We start from the raw sequence: 21,032 nt of genomic DNA on the forward strand, positions 1-21,032 counted from the left end.
TTTTGCTATCCAGTTGTTCATTTATTTCAGCGTGTATCTACTGGTGCCTGCTCTGAGCTCCCCTCTAGACTGGCCATTTTCACATGAGAAAAGTCTTTGCTTTGCTTCTTCTTGAATCCTTCACCAACCAGACTTCCCTGTGTGTTCACTGGCTCCTTCTGACATTCCAGGGCGGGAACTGCTTCTAGGACCCCTAACCAAGCTCTGCCTTAGGCATGAAGAAGGGAAGTAAAGTGACTCAGGAGTGGGTGGATGCTCAAGTGTGAGTCCCCAGAGCCAGGAAATGGAGCCCGAACTCCAGGAAGCTCCTCTGTCTCTTCCCATCCAGCACTCTTGGTTTGGGGGATGGGGTGGGGATTTAGACCTTTGTCTTAGAGCTGAAGAACCTGGATGAAAGAAAGGGAGGGAAGGAGGGAGAGAACAAATCATGAGCCTAAAAGTTCAGCATCTGATATTTAGGGTTCGGTCATCCTGGCACTCTGGCCTGCTCCAAACACCTGACCTAGTGAGTTTCAGGTGACCTTAATGGAGTGAATCTGTCTACGCTGGAAAGAAAGAAAATAATTTTTTGTGGTGCACTTCAAGCTTCAAGGACAGTTTATTGTTAAGAGAGAAAAATACATGGCTCTGTAGAATTGAAGTGCTTCATTGAAAGAAGACTGCAGATCCATGATTCACCGGGATCGGAATTCCTGCACTGAGCCCTTGACAGTTGCACAGGCACGCAGGAAAATGAATGAGCTTGGGACCCAGAGTGTCCCAGGAGACAGAAACCTGTGTTTCCCTTGATGCTTGGGAAAACGAGTGTGAGACTGGTTTCTAACAAATGCGGGATGTTTTGAAATAGCACGGCATTTCTTTATCCTACTTAAAAAAAAAATTTTTTTTTAATTTATTTTTGGCTGCCTTGGGTCTTCATTGCTGTGCGCGGGGGCTACTCTTTGTTGTGGTGCGTGGACTTATTGTGGTGGCTTCTCTTGTTGCGGAGCACAGGCTGTAGGTGCGCGGGCTTCAGTAGTTGTGGCTCGCGGGCTCTCTAGAGCACGGACTCAGTAGTTGTGGCGCACGGGCTCTAGAGAGCAGGCTCAGTAGTTGTGGTGCACGGGCTTAGTTGCTCCGTGGCATGTGGGATCTTCCCGGACCAGGGCTCGAACCCACGTCTCCTGCATTGGCAGGCGGATTCTTAACCACTGCGCCACCAGGGAAGCCCCTATCCTGCTTAAAAAATTTTTAACAGCTTTACTGAGATGTAATTCACATACCATACAATTCACCCATTTAAAGTGTACAATTCAGTAGTTTTTAGTATAGTCATAGGGTCGTGCAACCATCACCACAATCAATTCTAGAACGTTTTCATCACCCTAAGAAGAAATGCCACATCAGTCGCCATCACTCCCCCACCATCCCCACCCACCTGCGCCCCACCCTGGGCAATCACCAGTCTACTTTCTATCTCTACTGATTGGCCTATTCTGGACATTTCATATAAGTAGAACCACATAATATGTGGCCTTTTGTGACTGGCTTCTTTCATTTTAAGGTTTTCAAGCTTCATCCAAGTTGTAACACGTATCAGTACTTCATTCCTTTTTATGACTAAATATTTCGTTTTGTGAATATACCACATTTTGTTTATCTATTCATCCACTGATGCACATGTGGATTCCATTTTTTGGCTATTAAGAATAACACTGCTATGAAAATTCATATACAGGTTTTTGTGTGGGTGTGTGTTTTCATTGCTCTTGGGTATATACCGAGGAACGGAATTATTGGGTCAAATGATAACTCCACGTTTAACTGTTTGAGGAACTGCTAAACTTTCAGAATTCCATGTCACATTCCCTCCAGCAATGTATGAGTGTTACACTTTCTCCACATCCTTGCCATCTATCATTTTGATTATAACCATCCTAATAGGACTGAAGTCGTATCTCATTGTGGCTTTCATTTACATTCCCTTAATGGCTAATGATGTTGAGCAAAACTTTTCATGTGCTTATTGGTCATTTGTATATCTTCTTTGGAAAAAAATGTCTATTCAGATCCTTTGTCCATTTTTTCAATTTTGTTATTTGGCTTTTTATTGTTGAGTTGTAAGGGTATATATTCTGGATACAAGTCATTATTACGTATATGAGTTACACATATTTTCTCCCATTCTGTGGGATGTATTTTCATTTTGATAGTGTCCTTTGAAGCACAAAGTTTTTTTATCTTGATGAAGTCAAATTTATTCTTGTCACTTATTTTGGCACCATGTCTAAGAAAGTTTCGAATAACCCAGGGTCACAAACATCTCCTACGTTTTCTTCTAAGAGTTGTATAGTTTTAGCTCTTACATTAGGTCTGTGATCCATTTTGAGTTAATTTTTGTGTAGAGTGTAAGGAAGGGATTCAACGTCAATCTTTTGCATGTGTATGTCCAGTTATTCCAACACCATTTGTAGAAAAGATGAACCTTTTCTCCCATTGAATTGTCTTGGCACCATGTTGAAAATCTGTCCCACTTGTTCTTGTGTTTATTTGCTGCTTCAGGCTTTGGACAAGACCAAGGATGAGCACAGGGTATTAGGTGTGTTTTGGAAACTCAGTGGTTTTGGTCCTTTTGCTTAGAGGGGCCTGAATGTTTCATTCCCATTTAAGTTTCCAGGAACCACTAATGTAGAAATCACCTGTAAACCCAGAGTAAGAGCACTAGGCCCCCACCCTTCATTCATTTATTCAATCATCAACAAATATTTGACTCTCTGCCATATGCTAGGGACCAAGGAGATAACAGTGAACACAACAGAAGGCAGACCTTGTCCTCACCTCACAGAACTTGTCATCTAATGGAGAGGGTGATAGACACTGAACAAGTATTGCAGGTGTAGTGACTGTTTCAAAAGATGTACAGGTGTACCGTGGGGGCCTATAACAGGAGGAGCCAACATAATCTGGGATAGTCCCCCTACAAAAGTGACATCTATTCTGAATTCTGAAGAATGAGTGGGGTATTTAGGCGGAGAAAAATGTTATGTGCCAAGGCCTTCATGTGAGAATGAGGCATTAGACCCAGACTGTCAAAACTTGATGAGGTTAATGAGCTTATCATTTAAGAATATCCTCCTCTCCACATTCTTCACTTAGTCTTCTAAAGTCTGAAAATCTACAAATTCAGCGTTTCTTTCCATTTGTAAACATTGCCTTTAGAATGTAAATGTTCTCTCTAAGATAGTCAAAGCCATCAACAGTCTCACCTGGGTGAAATAATTTGCCATTTTCCAAATTGGTAGCTGAGCTGGTCTGGCGAGAGAGAGTACATATTTAACGAGAAGTAGTTTGGGACTTCAAGGATGGGGGTCGGGGTAGGTCTGGGTGAAGTGTTTAAATATGGAGATTAGGTCTGCACTGGCAGGCCAGTCTGGGTGCGCTGTTCTCACTCTTGGATTAGACGGTCCCCCAGAGTCAAATAACTGGGATTAACACATTAAAACAGCTACATTTCTTTCCAGCTTACGATGTGGTAAAACCTGCTGTTCTAGAACCAGAATAATTACCTTAATGGGTTTATAACGTGGATTGAGGTTGTGAAAGTTCTCAAACTCTCAGGCTTTTAACATGAAGGGAGAAGGTGATAGTTTCAGGTGAAAGAGGCTGTTTTATATACAAATGTGAGAATCACTGGGAAAATGAAGCAAGAAAATAACATGTATTTTAAAATTGAAAGACTAACCTTCTTCAGCCCTCACTTTAAAGAGTAGGCAGTTTAAATCTCTGGACCACTTTCTCTCTCTCTCTTTTTTTTTTTTTTAAGCATTTATTTATTTAGCTGTGCCGGGCATTAGTTGCGGCACACGGGATCTTCATTGTGGCATACGGGATCTGAATGCGAACTCTTAGTTGCAGCATGTGAGATCTAGTTCCCAGACCAGGGATTGAACCCGGCCCCCTGCATTGGGAGCGTGGACACTTAGCCACTGGACCATCAGGGAAGTCCCTACTTTCTCCTTCTTGGAACTCTTTCCTTTGTTGGTCTCTTCTGGCTTTTCCACTACTCGGTGTCTCCTCGGCCGACTCACCTTTGTTTCCTCTCCTCTGAAGTGTTGGTGTTGCCCCAGGCACCCTTGGCTCACTTCTGTCTTTACTCACTCCTCTTGTGTGTGGTCTTGTATTTGTTTTCAACTGTTGCCATATTAGGTGACTTACCATAAAGGTGACTGAAAGCAGTACAGACTTATTATCTCACAGTTTTGTAGGTCAGAACTCTATCATGGGTCTCATTGGGTTAAGATCAAATTATCAATATGGCTGTGTTCCTTTCTGGAGGTTCTAGAGGAGAATTTGTTCCCTTACCTTTTTGTCTTCTAGATACTGCCCCACATTCCTTGGCTTGTGGTCCCTTCCTCTTCAATGTTGTATCTCTGACTCTTCCTTCATGACATCTCTCTCTGACCACAGCCAGGAAAGGTTCTTTGCTTTTAAGGGCCCACTTGATTACATTGGGCTCATGTGGAGAATCCAGAATACTCTCCCATTTCAAGGTCTTTAGCCTTAACTACATCTGCAAAGTCCCTTTTGCTAGTAAGGTAACATTCACAGGTGCCAGGGATTAGGATGTGGACTTTTTTTTGGCGTGGGGGCAATCATTCTGCCTTGCACAGATCTCAGACACTGTCAAGGCGTGCACTATTAACATGGGGTGAGGACTTTTTAAAAACTTGGAGGTGTTATGGAAAATGTGGATCATTTGCAATAGCGGAGAGAATAGTACTCCCATATCCCTATTGCTCATGGCATAATCAATCAGCCTAAGATCACTGGGAACAGACCTGTATTTTGACAAAAATCAGATTTATTAACTCATTGAAATGAAGAAGACCACATACCAGAGAAACTATGGGTGTCTCACCAAACAGGCAAAGAGAGAGTTATAGGACGTAGGGTAAGGATAGAATTTTGGTAAAATTCAAACGAAGCAATGTTTTGATAGGCTCAACGCGAAGCAGGAGTCAACATCTGGTTTGAACTGCACAGTAGACGAAGGTTCATTTCCTTAGGAAGTGCAAAGTTAAGATAAACATGGAATGTTGTGCTCAGAAGCCCCTTATCTGAAGCTCTCAACCTGGGTTGCAAATCAAGACTGCTTCCCAGGGCTTCCCTGGTGGTGCAGTGGTTGAGAATCCGCCTGCCAATGCGGGGGACACGGGTTCGAGCCCTGGTCTGGGAAGATCCCACATGACGCGGAGCAACTGGGCCCGTGAGCCACAGCTACTGAGCCTGCGCGTCTGGAGCCTGTGCTCCGCAACAAGAGAGACCACAGTAGTGAGAGGACCGCGCACCACGATGAAGAGTGGCCCCCGCTCGCTGCAACTAGAGAAAGCCCTAGCACAGAAACGAAGACCCAGCACAGCCAAAAATAAATAAATAAATAAATAAATAAATTTATTTAAAAAAAAAAAAAAAAAAAAGACTGCTTCCCTGGGAATTCCCTGGCAGTCCAGTGTTTAGGACTCCACGCTTTCACTGCTGAGGGCGTGGGTACGATTCCTGGTTGGGGAACTAAAATCCTGCAAGCCATGTGGTAAGGCCAAGAAAGAAAAGAAAAAAAAAAAAAAAGACTGCTTCCCTGTGTCAAAGTGACTTAGATCCTCCTGGCAACAGAAGGGTGATTCATTTTTACTGATAAAATTTCAAACAGCAAAGTTTCTGATGGTCTATCATTTTAGAGAACAAGGTTTCCCAGTGAGTCGGAGAGCAGTAGTCACACAAAAAAGGGGGTGGTTATGATACTTTAGCTGCAGTGTGCCCGTGGGAGGAATATTGTTTCATAGTAACTTTGTAGCTAGCCTTACCAATGTCTGTCCTCCCAGCCTGATGAATGGCAGGGCAGCTTTTTCTTCCCCTGAGCATGAGCTAATTTTTACTTTTTCACCCACTTCAGTTATCTACTCAGCCAATTTTGTTTCACCTATAGCCTACCCACCATTCTCAGATGATTTTGAAGCAAATCACAGACAGGAAGATGACTTTTAAAACTACAGCTCTATTGACCTCTGGATGTCATTACCTGGACATCCCTTATGCTCAGTGTGTACAAGACAGAGTTCTCAACCCCACCCCCACCTCAGCCAACAAAATCTGTTTCTCCTGCTTCTCCATTCACCCAGTTGACTCACTAGAAGCCTTGGAGTCATCTTTGCCCCTCCAGCTCTCATTGTCCCCTCCTTTTTCACCAAAGTCTACTGTTTCATCTCTGAAATCTCTCAAATCTTCTCTGCACCTCACTTTGTTTCTCTAGTTGCAGGTGTAGTGGATATTGTGGTTGACTCGCCAGCATTCATTCACTCTACCTGCTGTGTCATGGCACTCATAGGGCTCCCTTCCCGGTGTGGGTGGCCAAAGCCAGGAGTGGCTGGAACGCCCACTCACCGGCCAAACTCCGGCCAAAGCCCGCCCATCACTACTACCAGTAATTGTCTCTTTCCTGAGATACCTCAACTAAACCATGAATTAAAGACCTGTGGTTGCTATGCAAAAGAACAGCTTCAGGTCGGGTCTCAGGCCCCACCCCTGCCACCCGATAGCTGCCCCTCAGCCCTTCCCGTGTGGAAGTATCCCAGCTGCCATGTTTTTATAACCTCACCTCCCACCACTCATTCCATAAACCCACAAGACTAATCTGGGTTCCAGAATACAACCTGTGTTTCCCGCATAATGCAATGCTTTTCTCTCCCTCCCTCTCCCCTTTTCCCCACTCTTTTTTAACTGGAAGACCTACTTATTCTGCCAGTCCCAAGTGCGCTCCTTCTCTCTCTGTGAGGCTCTTCCCTGGCCCCTCACACAAGTATCCAGGCTTTGTGCCTTGGACCCTCTGCTTATTAAACTATGTCAAACTATGTATCAGACCTGAATAAAGTTGTCTGGAGGCATCTCTCCCTCCTGGGCTTTGCCATTCTCAACACAGACCATCTTAGTCACTTAGCACAGTGCCTGACATGTATCTATTTATTGATATTTAGTGAGTGACTAACAGAGACTTGCTACATAAATGAATGTTGTAACTGGAGTCATGATCTGCCCTTTCTGAGGTCACTGGGTGTGTGAGCTCCATATCACAATCATCAATGTATGAATTACTTTCCAAATGTTAAGCACTTTGAGGGTATGCAAGAAAATTATAGGTTCAGACCCCACCCTCGTGTTGTCAAAGGGAGCCGATTATTGAATGCCTACTGTGTGCCAGCCCCTCCCGAACACTGTGTAAATGTTAATAAATCCTCTCAATAATCTTATGAAGGAAGTTTAATATTCCAGTTTTTATCAGTGAGGAAACTGCAGCTCAGAGAAGTTCAGTAACTCACACATGGTCTCTCAGTAAGTGATGGAGCCAGGACTTAAAACTTGGTCCATCCTGACTCCCTGTAGAGCCTGTTCTCTTTCCACATCAAACTGACTTGTAAGGGAGACAAGTCTAGACTTTCAGAAAAGAAGGCAAGCACGTATTTCTTTGGCTGCCTGTCTGGGTTTACCAGCCTGCTTTTGTTGCCTGGGTAGGAAGACCTTCTAGCTTACCAGCACTGCTGGGTGGAGGCTCCCAGGTGTATCTTTTTTTTTTTTTTTTTTTTTTTGCCACACCACGCGGCTTGCAGGATCTTAGTTCCCCAACCAGGGATTGAAACCAGGCCCTTGGCAGTGAAAGCGCAGAGTCCTAACCACTGGACCCCCAGAGAATTCCCGAGGAAGGAGTTTTCCTTTTTTTTTTTTTTTTTTGGCTCCCAGGTGTATCCTAATTATACCTTTGGCCCCCTGGGGACCTGAGCAGGCCCTGCATCTTCAAGGTGGTGAGCCCCTTCAGATGCTGGGCAGTGGGGTGTATTTGGAAGTTCGAAGGTTCTGGAATGCCTTTACAAGTGCCTTCCTATCCCACTTCCTGGACCAACCTGCCCATTGGTATCAAGTGGTCCTCCTAAAACACCTTTAATAATGTTAATATTCTCCTTTAAAAAGGTTGCTGTCTACATGCAGAGTGGTATCCTGGATTGGATCCTGGAATAAAAAAAAGATATTAGTGGAAAAACTAGTGAAATCCAAATCAAGTCTGGAGTTTGGGTAACAGTAATGTACCAATGTCAGCTTCTTAGTTTTAACAAATGTACCATATCATGTAAGATGCTAGCACTAGGGAAAACTGGGTGAGGGATATATCGAAACTCTCTGTGCCATTTTTGAAACTTTTCTGTAAATGCAAAATTATTCCCAAATAAAAGTTCATTTTTCAAAGATGTCAGTGCCTCTTGCAAGATGACGACCAGGTTCCTTAACTGGGCTTTTGGGGTCCTCCAGCCTCATCTTCCCCTGCCCCTGTGAAAGAACCCTCTGTTCCAGCTCAACGGTCCTCTGAACTCGCTGTCCTCTGAACAAAGCAGTGCTCTCCTGGTCCCCACATTTACCCTAGCCTCACCCCCTGCTGGACTGATGACAGCCAAAGACTCCATCATGGTCCAAAACTGCAATGAGAAGCAAGTTCCTGTGAACCTGATGAAGCCCCAGGGCCCGTCATCTGCAAGGCCCCAGAGGGTCCACCACAGCTGTGGTGAGAAGGTGACCCCCTGCAACTGTTGCTGTCACAGAAGGTTCTCAGGGACCTGACTCTGGTAGGGATAGCTGACTCCTAGAATCTAGGCCACGTGCCCTTGACATGCCAAGTAGCTGCAAGGGAGTCTGGGAAAAACAGTATCTGAGTTCATCTTCATTGTGGGAGGTGGGCTCTACCTCCAACACAGTGGTCCTTCACACAGTGGGAGATGTTCATTACAGATGGATTTTCTAGAGCCAAAGCTTCCACTAGGGACCATCGGGCTCAGGTGACATTTGGGAAACTCCAGCTGGGTCTGGCCTGGAGGTTGCATGGTGCAGACTGTGCTCCTATATTTGATTCACTAGGTCAGAGTCAGGGGGACTTTATCTCCTGAGAGTACCTGGATTAAAACCCTGAAAGTGAGAAGGGCCCAAATTCACATCTTTGCGAGCAGCGATGGGAAAGGCAACACTGGGGAAGCGACCACCTGCTCTGAGGCAAGAAAGCACTGGGCATCTGTGAGAAGATCCAGTGTTCAGTGTTCTATCATTCCTGCAGCCACCGGGAGCGTCTGACTCCTCCTCTCACTCATCCCCAATATCCAGGCAATCATCTGAGGCTAGTAACATCCCTCCTAATATTTCTCATATCTGTTTCATCAGCAAGCACCGTCTTCAAGAAGCCTTTGCTGACCGCCTCCCCTGCCACCAGCTGGGTCAGGTGCCCGTCACTGTGCTCCTGTTGAGTCCCTTTGGCATATATCTTATTGTTGCACTTGCCACATAGCATTAAAATGATCTATTTCTTTGTCTCTTTATTAGACTCAGAATGAGTCTTATTCCTCTTTGTCTCTCCAGTGCCTGGCACATACGAGTGAGGAGCTCGATAAATATTAAACAACTGGAAAGAAGTAGGCTGAGCTTAAGAAGGGCCCCTTGGACTAAGCAATGAAATTTCCCCTACACCCTGACCCCTTATGCTCCCAGCTACATGCTACATACTTGCCAAGTCCCAGGCCAGCTCCCAGCTAGGCTCTGAGCAGCTTATCCACCTCTGGACTAGATTATGTGACTGTGTGATTCTCAGAGTAAATGGCAGAAATAGAAGATGGGCAGTGAGCCCTTGGATTCTGCTGGCAGCACCCCTACCCCAGGTGATCCTGGAGCCACTGGGGACCATGAGTGCCCCTTGAGGAGGGAATTGCAGAAGAAAGCAGCAGCCCGGGGCTTGACTTGGTAAAACTGCAGCAGCAGCTGTGGATTGCCCTCCTCAGACTTCTTTTACACAAGAAAGAAATTCTAAGTGACTGTCGTTGGGGATTTTATCATTATGTACAGCTGTGGCTCTGAGGGTGTTGCAACATTCTCTCTTGCCTAATTTGGGGCCCTGCTGCAGGGCAGTTGTGTCAGATGGCTTGCAAATGGGGACCCCAGGGAATGTTACCTGGTACTAGGGACCACCTGAAGTTGACAGATGAGGAATGAGAAAAGCATGTAGGGAGAAACTGTGTCACCTTGGGCAAGTCTTGATACCTTAGGTTTCTTGCATTGAAAACAAAGATAATTTTCAAGGTCCTTACAGTCTTACGTTCAAAATATTTGCCCTATGAATGAAGAAGTCACGTGGAATGGATGGAAGGCTTGGGTTTGGTGTCAGACAAGCCTAGGTTCCAATCCTGGCTGCGCCACACTAGCCAGCAGTGCAACTTGGGCACTCTTAACCTCTCTGAGCTTCTGTTCTTACCTCTGAAAGTGAAATAAACTCTGCACCTACTTTGCAAGGGTGTTCCAAGGATTAGAAATACTAGAGATAAACTTCTGGGCACAGAAGTAGCCGATCAAAAAATGGAGCCAGCATGTCTGTGTGGGTGGAGCGGTGGTGAGAGTGGGAAAGTCCTTCACAATCTATCTCTGAGCTGAGCCTTGAAGGACGAGGTGAGGGGTGTGATGGCGGCAGAACGGCAAGGACGTGCAGGCAAGTGGGCAGCACGGGCCAAGGAAGGAAGAGACATGATGCGATGGTTACGAATGGATACAATGTGGTTCCAAATGGAGAGAGACAACATGACCCTAAGTGTGACGCAGGACACATGGTAACAGGTGCTACTTCCGCCTAGGGGAGCTTCATGGGTCACATGGCATTCGAGCTGGGCATTAAATGATAGCCGGATTTCCAGAGCAAAAGTTGTGGTTAGAATGGCTTTGGGGTAAACACCAAGAGCAAAGGCAGGGAGCTAAGAAAGAGTCCTGTGTGCCTAAGGCAGGGGAGGCCATGAGGCTGGAGGAGGGCGGCAGTGGATGAAGAAGGCTCGAAGGTTTTCAGTAGAGCGCTCGGAGCGGCCGAGACACGCCGGGCTGGCGCCGACCCAGCGCTCGCAACGACTCGCTGACTCTACCTGCTTCTCCGCGGCGCCTCCACGCGGGTTGCGTCCGTGAGGCCAGAGCCAGAAGGCCGGGGTCTGGAAGGAGCCTCTGAGGTTCCCGGGGCGCCCTGGCAAAGGGGGTGGCGCGGGACTTGTGCTCAGAAGGCGAAGGGCTGGGAAGCAGGCGGGCATTCGCTGCAACTTCCTTCCCGCCTGGCTGCTGGCTGCGTGCCCTGAACTTGACCTCAGATGACCTCTGTGTTCCCTTCTTGGAAACGGTTCCATTGCCAGGAGAAGTTGAGCTCTGCCTTTGGCTTTCTTTTTCCTTCAGAGCAGGGATCTCGTCTCAGCTAAGACTGGCTCCTGCTGCCCCCCCCGAGTCTCCGCTCCTTCAGCAGCACCTTGCTTTCCCTCCACGGCCGCCAGCGGGGTGCCTGCTGTTAGCAATCTGCTCTCCTTGCTTCCTGTCCGCCTTCATTGTTCTTAGGACTGATGGCTTTAAGAGTGTGAGATCACTGTATGGATAAAGAACAAGGGGAGAGGTGTGAAATCCCCCCCCTCCCCCCAGCCCCGGCCCCGGCGCCCCAGACACACAGCTAGTTAACAGCTGAGCAGAATCAACCCAGGAGTTCTGACTCGCAGGCGGATGCTCTCAGTCCTGGCTATGAGCTGCTTAACTGTGTACTCCTCAAATTCATTAGTGCCTGGAGCTGTGGACCTTGGCTCATTTGCAAGTCTTAACTTGGATTAATGTCAGTGTCTTGAAATTCTTGTGTGAAAAAGTGAATTATATTTTGGGTATTGTCCTTGTTGACAATACCATGTTTGCATGTTTTGTGGATTGGGTTGGCATGAAAAATAATTCCAGAAATGCCTGGATTTGTCCAGTGTTGCTGATTAGTGTTGTCTTAGGAGACTAAATCCAGTATTAGCCCCAATAAGGGGAAGGAACTGCATCATTTTCTCCGTAGTCAAATGCACAGGGTGTACCCACAGCACACTTATCAAAAGAAAGAGACATTTCTGGTCAACATACAAGCTAGAAATTATTACTCCCAAACAGGCTGCTTTGTTCAAAAACTTTCCCAGACTTACCTTCTGAGCCAGTTTCTGGGTCCCAGTAGAGAGCCAGGTTCTGTTCACCACTCAAGGCCCGAGGTGCTGTGCAGGGTGCTGGGAATACACTGGGTAGCAAGACAGACACACATGTGTACCTTACAAGGAACCTCTTCGCTTAAAAAATAAAACGTCTAACCTAGGCTTGAATACCATCTAACTTGTCAGGTTTGGTTCTGAAAGATGTTTTTGGCTGCTTTCTAAAATTAAGCTTCTCTTCAAAGGATGGAGAATGAATTCATTGATTGAAAATACTCAGAAAATAATGTAGCTTAGACAAAGGCAATCTCAAAAGAGGAATTACTAAGACACTTTAAGCAATGGCCACATAATCTCCCAAGGAGATGATTTAGATAAGAACATTTATTTAGAAGTAGACACTCTGGGGACTTCCCTGGTGGTCCAGTGGTTAAGACTCCACACTCTCAATGCAGGGGGCCTGGGTTCGATCCCTGGTCAGGGAACTAGATCCCGCGTGCCACAACTAAGACCCAGCACAGCCAAATAAATAAATAAATTTTTTGTTGTTGTTGTTTTCATTTTTTTAAAAAAAGAAGTGGGGCTTCCCTGGTGGCGCAGTGGTTGAGAATCTGCCTGCCAATGCAGGGGACATGGGTTTGAGCCCTGGTCTGGGAAGATCCCACATGATGCGGAGCAACTGGGCCCGTGAGCCACAATTACTGAGCCTGCGCGTCTGGAGCCTTGCTCCACAACAAGAGAGGCCACGATAGTGAGAGGCCCGCACGCCGCGATGAAGAGTGGCCCCCACTTGCCGCAACTAGAGAAAGCCCTCGCACAGAAACGAAGACCCAATAGAGCCATAAAGAAAGAAAGAAAGAAAGAAAGAAAGACCAAAAAAACCCAGTGATTTGCTTTGAAAAAAAAAAAAAAAGAAGAAGTAGACATTCTAGGGTGTTTGTGTAGCGTGCAAAGGCACATTCTCATGAGAACAAAGTTTTGGCTTCCAGAGGCCAGCCACCTTTCAAAGCAAGACGACCGAGTGGTCTGAACCAACTCAGATCTATTGGCTGCTGTCCACTGCCCATGAGCCCTCAGGCTAAGACTGCCCCAGGCATCCACATTTGCCAGCACCTGCCTACAGGATCTCTGAATCAAATCAAATTACAAGACTGACACAGCTTAGAAACAAACCTGTTTATTTGCATGGGTTCCCAAGTTGCCAAGGATATTTCATTGATCAAAGACAGTTGCTATCATCTAAGTTTCCAGGTTCTCAAAAACAGCACATTCTATATGCTGTCTATTTCACACAGCACTTTCTCATTCATCCTCCCCTTGAAGCCACACCCCAAATCTTGCATTGCATATTCCCATTTTACAGATAGACTAAGGTGCAGTTAAATGACTCACCTAAAGCACACAGCTAGAGATGCCACTTGGGGCTTGAAATCAGGTCCTGCAGTTCCTCCTCTGCCAGACCACAGTGGCCTAGACTCCTGGGGAAACTTGTGATGGCTCGTGCAAACACATCCCAGCCTAGCTGCACATTGTACCCCCACCCAAGAGTGACTAGATATTGCCAAGGGCATAACGCCCTGGCCCCTGCTCAGCAGGAATCTCCGAGGGTGGGGCCCAGGCAATGGCTTCTTTAAGTTCTCTAGGGTGGCTCCAGTGTGCAAAGTCAAAACCATTCTGTTAATCATTATTACTTGCTTCCTGCTCTCTCGAGGACCTGCTTTAAGGCATAAATGTTCCACTCGCCTGTTTTCAAAAATAATTTTCTATTTCTCAATTATAGGAATTATATCCATTTATTGTAGAAATTCTAGAAGAAAGGTATAAAGAACAAAAATCATCCAGAGACCCATTATTAATATTTTTATGTATTCCCTTCCAATCTTTGTGCATATTTACTTACAAATTCTTGATAATACAATATATACTGATTATTTTCTTTTGACTTCATATGGTAAATATTTTCCAATATTACCAAATATTTTTCAAAAGCACTATTTTAATATTAAGACATAAAAGATTTTTAAAGATATGGTCCACAACATTAATAGTGATTAACACTGGACTGCAGATTCTTTTCAGATTTTTCTTTTTGCTCATTTGTATACTCATTTTTCTATAATTAACTTGTGTTTGTTTAATTTTTAAATTAATGAAATTATTATAATGGCTGCATCATGTTCTGCTGTGCTTACATCTTATGAATTAATCATTCTTTAATGTTGGACATTTAGGTTGTTTCTAATTTTGTTGTTATAAATAAGCCTTCCATGAAGACCCTTGTACCTTGATTTTTGTGCACCGTTGTCCTAGAAGTGAGATTATTGAGAGGGTATAAACATTTTGAAGGTATTGACAAGCATGTGAAATTGCTTGCCAAAAGGGTATGTGAGTTTATGGTCTCATCAGTGGCATATCTTGGCAAAGAAAACCGTTAACAGTATTTGCAAAACTGAGTACAGTTGATCTTTGAACAACACGGGAGTTAGGGCACTGACACTCAGGGAAGTCCAAAATCCCAGTATAATGTAGTCAGCCCTCTGTATCCTTGGTTCCTCTGTATCCCTAGTTCTGCATCCTCAGATTCGACCAACCGCAGGTGGTGTAATACTGTAGTATTTACTACTGAAAAAAATCCAGGTTCAGTGGACCCACGCAGTTCAGACCTGTATTATTCAAGAGTCAACTGTATTTTCATTTTGTGATCTGTCAGCTTGCTATGATTATGAATGAGGTTGGACTTTTTATATCTTTTTTGGTCATTTGTATTTCTTCTTTGTGAGTGTTCACATTCTTTGCCTTTTTGTCCCCTTGTGGGTGACTTTTTTCTTACATATCAACTACATAACACTTTTCCTTTTCATTTGTTTTGTAAATATTTTCCCTTAATTTATAATTTAATTTGGGTTGTTGACATGCAGAAGGATTTAGTGATTTTATGCTTAGAAATGCTTTTTGATTGCTTGATCAGGTAAATAGTTACCATTTTTCTTCTACAGGTCTCAATGAATAAATGCCTGCTTAAGTAAGAAAAGTTTTTCTGGTTAAGCAGGATTTTATTGGTCTGAACTGAGAAACAGTCCATCTCCTATAGGAACCAGACTTGGAATTATCAAAACTACGATACTTTTATTATATACGTTCCTTGAGCTACCCCACCCGATACATGTAAAAAAACATGTTGGTAGTTCCCACCTTTGTAGGGAAAAACGTTTAAAAAGCAAGCTAGATGACATAGTCTCTCACAAAAGACTGCCCACCCCCAAACTAACAAAAGCCCATTTCCACTCTGTATTCAAAAACAGGGTGGGTCTTAGGATGGTACTACTGGGCCTCAGGTAGAAACTTCCTCTCAGGTCAACCCCCTCACCCACTCCGCCCACCGCCCTGGTCCCATGCCTTGGGTACAGACTCTAATCCTGAGTAGGGTTGCTCTGGCATGTAATATATGGGACATATGGACACTAAACAATTATTTGTTGTTTCTCTGACTTTTGAATTTAACTGGACGCTCTGTATTTTTATTTGCTAAATCTGGCAACCTTAATCCTGAGGTTTTCTTTCAGTGTTGATGTTGGAGCCCACGTCCCAGGAGTGCCCACAGACAACAGTAGATAGACCTGGCACCTCCGGCATACCACATGAAGGAATTTACCTGCCTTCCTCCAAAGAGGGCTCTCGCAGCCAAGAGGCCCCAGAGATATTTTCAAAAAACCCTACTCACTGACTTTTCTACAGAGATCAGCAGGTGCTTGTAAACCTGAGCTCTTCTCCAGGCCTCTCAGTGTGTGTGTGGGGGGGGTGCTTCCAGACTTCCTGTACTTCATTGTTTTTCTTCCTTCTTTTTCCAGCAGCTGTGAGGCTCCTCTTGGGCCTGTGGACCTGGGCAGGCCCTGTTGAGTGCTCACCACTGCTTCACTCAGGTGCCCTTAGCCCACTGCACATCCCTGTTTTTTGTTTTGTGTTTTTTTTTAATAAATTTATTTATTTCTTTTTGGCTGCGTTGGGTCTTCGTTGCTGTGAGCGGGCTTTTTCTAGTTGTGGCGAGCGGGGTCTACTCTTCATTGTAGTGCGTGGGCTTCTCATTGCAGTGGCTTCTCTTGTTGCAGAGCATGGGCTCTAGGCGCGCGGGCTTCAGTAGCTGTGGCTCACAGGCCCTAGAGCGCAGGCTCAGTAGTTGTGGCACACAGGATTAGTTGCTCCGCGGCATGTGGGATCTTCCTGGACCAGGGCTCGAACCCATGTCCCCTGCGTTGGCAGGCGGATTCTTAAGCATTATGCCACCAGGGAAATCCCTATATCCCTGTTTGAATGGCCAATCTTTTTGTTCACTGTGGCCTCTTTCTGCCTGAACACCCATTTTCTGTCTTACAGGCTTTTGAGTCACTATAAATAATTAGATTGTTTCCCGAAGGCTCGATGTTCAAATTCAAGTTTTACTGTGGTTTGAGATGGCTGAATATCAGGTGGATGTGGGTGATGGCCTAGTCATGCCACCATTAGGACCATCCTAGAGATTGGCGAGAAGACTGAGACATAAGCTGATAATCCCCTCCCTGGTTTAGTAGATAAATAGTACAATGTTGGGAACACAGAATACCTCCCCAGGAACGAGGCTAGAGTGACCTTGAATGACTGGATCCATTAGTGCAGGTATTTCCAAGAACCTCTCTCCCAGGTCCATGGGGGACACCTGTGTCCTTTTTATCTCTAACCTTCTTATCCCTAGCCCCTGTAGACTTCTAAAGCAGAGCTTCTCAATCTTTAGGGCACCTATGTATCACAATGGCTGAGTGGGAAGAAAGGGGTCTCTGGTAGGGGTTCTGAAGATTTGTCCCCCTGCACTGCACTCTTTCTGCAAATGGGACTTGACCCTCATCCATAAAAGGATATGGGGAAGGGGAGCCTCAAGGATGAAAGGGGTTGATATCAAGTTCAGGTCTCAGGTGGGACAAGTAGGCCCCTGCTCAGCAGGAGATGGGGTGGAAACAACTTACGGAAATAAGTTATTGAGACAAACTGGTTGAAGTTGAACCAATCTTTTAGGGAGGCTCAGCTCTTTCCATGAAGCCTTTGCACTCCTCTAACTGGATTCTCAGGATTTGTAGATCAAAAATTTCACAATTTTTATTTTCACGTATTTTCTGTGGCTTCCTCCCCCTAACTCCCCACTTTTTTTCTTGTTTTTATTTTTTTTTGCAAGTTCCTTTAAAAATATGATGACCTTGTTTGAGGATTTGATGTTGAAGTTTAACCAAGAGGTAGATCTAAGATCTGAGCGCAGCCGCTTTCCCCTCCTGAACCCCAGGACCTTCTATTCGCTGCTTCCTGGGTCTCTCTGTGGGCCGGTCCCACAGGTGCCTCAAATGGAACATGTCCTTGCTGACCTCGTTTAGCAAACTGCTCCTCCTCTAGGCCCCTTGGTGCTACCATCCACCCTGCTGCTCTTCCAGAAATCTCCTCCCCACCCCTCATCCAATCAGCCCCTTCCTGTTATTTGATTCCCTAAATCTCTCCAGTACGTACTTCTCTTTATCCCCACCACCACTGCCCTAATGGAGGCCACCATTTTTTTCTCACCTGGGTTCCTGCAACAGCCTTCCAACTGGTTTCTCTGCCTCTGTTCCAAGACCCCAGACTGAAGCTGGCTCTGGACAAGACATGGTCCCCATCCACTACACAGTGGATGGGACAGACTGACTCATTCTTATGCTATGACTGGTGGGCCCAGTCTCGAGAGATCATCAAAGGCTTCCCAGAGGGTCACCTGAGTTTAGCCAGGAAGGAAGAGTGGGAGTGAACGGCAAGAAGGCAGGAAATGCTTCTGCCACAGCTATGCTGTTTTAGTAGTTTCTTTACTAGGCAGGTCCCTAGTGACATATATACTGAGTCCCTTCCTTTTCTGGATTCTTTTTTTATTTACACATTAATTTCTACTGAGTTTGCTCCACTGTCACTCTCCTCTCCCACCATGCTTCCCTCAACTCAGGTTTCTTTCTACTAATCTAAATCTCTGAACATGCATAGTGGGAGGAATGACACCCATTAGAGTGGAAATCTCAAATATATGTCCCCAGGAGGGAGAAATGCTCTTGAAATGGGCAGAACTGATTGCATTAACACATGCCTCAAATACACACACACACACATCCACCTCGCACATATGCGCACATACTATTCCCTGTGTATTAATTATTAGTGCTGTTAACCAAATATTTTTGCTTCTCCTTCCAGGCACATGGGAGTATTGCACCTATGGCATTCCCCTGCTCCCTTATGACTTGCTTTGGCCAATGAAATCAGAACAAAGGTGATGTGTGTTACTTCCAGGTAAATGCTTTAAGAGTTAGTGCTCTATTTGCCCCACCCTCATTTCCTGCCTTCAGGGTTGAGGAGGCAACATGTCTAGTTGCAGCAGCCTGAGTCCCTAAGTGGTTATGGGAAACAGAGCTCCTGCTGATCCCCAGGAGACATATTTCATGATGGAGAAATAAAATTTTGTCAAACCACTGAGACCTGGGGATTGCTTCTTACTCTAGCACCACTTAACTGATCCTGACTGATACACCCAGTCAAATCAAGGTTTGGGGGCATCAAGGCCTTTATTCCTGTTGGGTATTCAGCATCTTGAGTCTCTGAGTCAATCAAAGATCCCATCCTCCTGCCCAGCCCCCTTAGGTTGGAAGATTTCCAGGTTATTTAATCTCTTTCCCATTATGAAGGGGACACTTGCATGCTCCTTGTAAGTTGTGTACCTATTTGATTGAACCTAAATTCAAAATGAAGTCACAGAAATAGCTATAAAACATGAAAGCATTTGCTGAGTTATCCAAAAGCATAATCTAGATACCCTACACATGTCGCACTAACCAGTGCATGTCCAAAAGCAATGCACTAACGAATCTCCCTTTCACCAAGAGCAAAATGCCAGTTTCTTCCCCCAGAACAGCCCTGGCACTGGTAGGCTAATTTCAGAGGTCCTGGATTGCAGGCCTGATTCTGACACTTAGTAGTGAATGACCTTGGAAGAATTACCCCTCTGAGTCCCAGTTCCCTTATCTGTAAAATGGTTATAATAACAATAATAACTATGTCATAGAAAGAAAAAGAAAGTAACATTTGCACACCTGGTGTACAAGCCACTCTGCAGACAGAACTGGAAAGGGTGTGGAAGTGCTTTGCAAAGGGAAAGCTCTATGCAAATGTAAGGTGATAATATTTTTAACCAACACATGACCAAAGAAGAACACAACAAAAATCAAATGAACTTCCCAGTGCCTTCAGTCTTTAAAACGAAGCTCAGGTGTGGACATCGGAGAATATTTACATTTCTGCAAAAGGTCCCGTAATACAAAGCTCATTCTTCAAATAGGACAAATTGCTTATTAGCTAAAGGGAAGGAGTGGAGCCAAGTGCCTCAGAGGAAGTCAGTCACGTTCAATCATTTGCAGGTTGGGCAAACACCCAGCAGTGGCGGCTCCACGCAGTGGCTTCCTGAAGAACCACACGCGCGCACATCCAATTACACTTCTTGTGCCCTTTGCCCAGTGCGGAATTAACTTCAGTTCATCAATGGAAGCCCTACTTATTCCCCAGCCCCACCTCCGTCCCCATCCAGCGAAACGCCCCCTGCCAATTCTGTAGCGCCTGCAGTCCCTCGGGCTCTTCCTTCTCGAGACGGGATTTCCCTTTCTAGTCCTTGGGGCAGCAGCGCAGCCAGGTCCTAACCTCACCGGAGCAATTGCCTAAAAGGCTCTGCCCTCGGCCGCTGGGGGTGGGGCCCGCCAAGCCGATTTATAAAAGGAGCCTCCCTGGGTCCGCCTTCTCTAAGCGCCTCCGGCGTGATCTTGGCCGGCGCCTAGGTGCTGAACTTGCTTCTCGCCCGCTTCTCAAACTTGAGGGTGCAACGCCTGAAGGGCTTGTTAAAACAGAACGCTGGGCCCCACCCCTAGAGTTTCTGCTTGAGTAGGTTTAGGGTGGGGCCCGAGAGCTTGCATTTCTAACGAGTTCCCAGGTGTTGGTGACGCTGCGGACCTGGGACCACACTTAGTGAACCACTCACTGCCTCGGGTTTCAGGCTGCTTTCAGATAGAGAGGCTCGCTCGCCACCTCCACGCCGGTCCCAGCTGTTCTCCTGCCCTGAGCGCTGGTCCAGTAGGAATAACCCGGCAGCACAGGAGGCTGCAGACCTGGGAAGGCAGGGCCTGAGGAGTTTGGACTTTATTTTGAGGGTCCCTGAAGGGTTCGTGCAGGTAGGAAAGCAAGCAGGAATAAACCTTGGAAGTCTGTGGGTGCTTGGTGTTAGTGGGATATTTCATTCATCAGGCTCTACTGACCTCGTTTCTGCATTGAACACATATTGATTGGGTGCTTAGCTTTAGAGTTACAAAGGTGAAAAGACAGGGTTCCAACCCTCCAAGGGCTCATAGTAACTGGGAGGGAAATGTGCAAATGATTACAGTACTGATAAGATTTTCCTAGGGAGGCAGCGTCAAACTTCTGCGGAGGGAGAGTGGGTGGGACTCTGGAATCTGTCCGAAGAGCTGGAAGTGGTTTCATGGAAGAACTGGCATTTATGCCGAGACTTGCGGGATGAATGGGAATTCGGCAGGTAGAAGGAGTAACTGGGAAGGGGTTGAAGTGGGAAGGGGTTTCCTTGGGCAGAAGGAATGAGTGACAAGACTGCTGAAATACAAGGCTCCAGAGGGAGATTGACAGCACATCTCAGGCCTGGGACTGGTTTTCCCTCTTACCTCTCTGGCAGCTCCTTCTGTCTCCTTTGATGGCCCCTTGTCAGCTGCTGTCCCTCATGAGCTGGTGTTCGCCAGGGCTCTGGCCTGGCTGCCTTTTCTTCTCACTCTCCATGTCCACTCCTAGTGAGGTCTTCCACACCTGAGGCCTCACGAGCTGCTCCCTGATGGGGCCCACAGCCCAAGCCTCGCCTCCTCAGCTCCACACTCAGTTCCACGCAGATGTCCCCAGGCATCTTTCCTCCTGTACTCTGTCTCGGTG

This window comes from Eschrichtius robustus, chromosome 15 (assembly GCF_028021215.1).
Source record: "Eschrichtius robustus isolate mEscRob2 chromosome 15, mEscRob2.pri, whole genome shotgun sequence".
NCBI lineage: Eukaryota > Metazoa > Chordata > Mammalia > Artiodactyla > Eschrichtiidae > Eschrichtius > Eschrichtius robustus.